This window comes from Ranitomeya imitator, chromosome 1 (assembly GCF_032444005.1).
Source record: "Ranitomeya imitator isolate aRanImi1 chromosome 1, aRanImi1.pri, whole genome shotgun sequence".
Taxonomy (NCBI): domain Eukaryota; kingdom Metazoa; phylum Chordata; class Amphibia; order Anura; family Dendrobatidae; genus Ranitomeya; species Ranitomeya imitator.
This window is the reverse complement of record NC_091282.1, coordinates 958,447,696-958,450,466: the sequence shown is the minus strand read 5'-3', so window position 1 is coordinate 958,450,466 and position 2,771 is coordinate 958,447,696. Positions and strand designations below refer to the sequence as shown.

General features: G+C 42.8%; 1 long non-coding RNA gene across 1 annotated transcript; it reads right to left on the bottom strand.

Moving 5' to 3' along the window:
* Positions 1–651: 651 nt before the first annotated feature.
* Positions 652–2,383, bottom strand: LOC138658234 (uncharacterized). Its single transcript, XR_011317407.1, has 3 exons — positions 2,336–2,383; positions 2,099–2,241; positions 652–855 (listed from the first exon to the last, which is right to left on the bottom strand). It is a non-coding gene; the product is annotated as an uncharacterized lncRNA (long non-coding RNA).
* Between the last annotated feature and the right edge of the window lie 388 nt (positions 2,384–2,771).

Here is a 2,771-nt window from a genome sequence, read left to right as displayed (position 1 = left end):
GGGTGTATTACACACCTCCCAACCAGTGCGGGACAACTAATGTCCCGCCCGGGATCGCGGGGCTGACTGTCAAAATCAGGACAGTCCCGCTGGATCCGGGACGGTTGGGAGATATGAGTCCAGGGCGACCACACCCTCTGCCCCCCTTAGAGCTACGCTACTGATACTCACACTAAAATAAGAGTTTATACAGTTATGAGAAAATCTGAGTACACCCTGATTTAACTCTTTGGTTTTACGTATAAGGACAAAATACAAAACGCATCCTGAGATGAACAACATGTAACTAGTCAACTGTGCCATTATTTATTTTCCCGAAAACTACTTAAAAATGCAGAAGCAGAGCGTGAAAAATAAGCACACCCCATGAATCAATAGCTTTTAGAATCATTTTTAGCAGCAATACCTTGAAGTTGCATCAATGGTGTACTTAATTTATCACACATTGCTCTTGCATTTTGGCCTACTTTTTGTTAAATAAATAATGAAGCAGTATTTTTTATTAAATTGTTTTCTGAGATTGTATTTGCCTACTTTTAGGACCTTCTAAGGACCTGATGTTTTTTATTAATTTTCTTCTGATATGTATATTATTAGAATTCAAAGAGGGTGTACTTATTTTTCTTATGGCAGTATGTACAATGAGTTTATTAGATGTACTACATCCCAAGTAGCAGTTTTTTGCCCTGTATACAGCTTGTCTTATGAGGCTGCAGGATGGATGTGATGTGAAACCTACTGGCAGAATCACAGACTTTCAGAAAGCTCAATAACTGAGAAGCGGCGGCTGTTCTGCAACTCCTGGCGGCATTGAGCGGCTGCTGATATTCACAAAATGTCCATTTTCACAGGGAGCTAAAAGAGAGGAAACAAATTCCATTACATCTGTAAACTCTGAAACCCCAATCTTACAAAGTGCCCAACTCTCATTTGTGATTTACAACACCGGTCTACTTGTATGGGGCATGGGGTCTACCGAGAAGTCCAAAATGTGAGAACGAATATAAAAATAAACTTATTCTAAAATGTCCAAATATCAACTAAATGGTTTTTATATGTAAATGTAAAAATCATGTGAACTTCAAGTCAAAAGTTGCTAATCTTTTTGTCTCTGCATGGTGGATCATCTAAGGTTTCCACTCATCCTACAGATAAGAGGGTGACGGCATTTGCCAAACTTAAGGTACCGTCACACTGAGCAACTTTTGAATGATAACGATAGCGATCCGTGACGTTGCAGCATCCTGGATAGCGATCTCGTTGTGTTTGACACGCAGCAGCGATCAGGATCCTGCTGTGACATCGCTGGTCGGAACTAGAAGGCCAAAACTTTATTTTGTCGTCAGGTCACCCGCTGTGATCTGTGGATCGGCGTGTGTGACGCCGATCCAGCGATGAGTCCCCGGGTTTAACCAGGGTAAACATCGGGTTACTAAGCGCAGGGCCGCACTTAGTAACCCGATGTTTACTCTGGTTACCATTGTAAAAGTAAAAAAAAAAAAAACAGTACATACTCACATTCCGATATCTGTCACGTCCCTCGCCGTCAGCTTCCCGCACTGACTGTGAGCACCGGCCGTAAAGCACAGCGGTGACGTCACCGCTGTGCTCTGCTTTATGGCCGGCGCTCACACAGTCAGTGCGGGAAGCTGAGGGCGAGGGACGTGACAGACACCGGAATGTAAGTATGTAGTGTTTTTTTTTTTACTTTTGCAATGGTAACCAGGGTAAACATCGGGTTACTAAGCGCGGCCCTGCGCTTAGTAACCCGATATTTACTCTGGTTACCCGGGGACTTTGGCATCGTTGGTCGCTGGAGAGCTGTCTGTGTGACAGCTCCCCAGCGACCACACAAGGACTTTCCAACGATCACGGCCAGGTCGTATCGCTGGTCGTGATCGTTGGAAAGTTGATCAGTGTGAAGGTACCTTTAGTGAGATTTACCTGAGATATTCAATGCCTATATTTTAAAAACATGACAAAGGTGTTATGATGCCTTTCACAAAGTTAGAGCCATTTTTCTTGGAATTTATTGATTAAAGGGGGAGATAATAGAGAAGTCATGTATCACCCAGAAAGCGATGATAAGATATGATACCTTATTATTGAAGACTGTCCTGTTGTATAGATTGTACAGTTGCTCCACCAGCTCCTCCTTTGTTTCCTGGAAGTGGGTAACAGATGGAAGTAGGAGAAATAGTGTCTTCCAGGAAACAGCCAGGGATGTTACATAGTGGTGTCCTGGGAAAGATAAGGAATCATAAATAAATACACAGGAAACATCTTACTTACTTCATGGCTTAATATAGAGGTAGATGCATCTGGCATAACTTACCTTTCCTCTGTAGTGGAGCTCTCCTCGCTATCAGATGGTACATTATCTATACAGAAATATGGAAGAGTGAAAATACTTTTTATAAGGCTCAAATCAGACAGGTTAGTATGCAGATCCGTATTGGTCCGTCTGAGCAGAACACGTAGCTGACCAGACCACCATAAATCCACAGGATCATCCATTGGGATCAGGTTCTGAAATTATTATGGGATTCAACAACAACAGGGCCCATAAACTTTCACAGACGTTTATCCCCCCTTTTTATTTGTAGGGATGGGCGAACCCGAACCGTAAAGTTCGGGACCGTACCGAACACATAGTGTTTGGTCACACGGTCCCAAACATGGGATTCCTTGGGAAACCCGTGTTACAGTTCAAGTCCAGTTCAGGTTGCAAAAAAACCCCAGAAAATTAATAATAAGCATTAGAATTATAC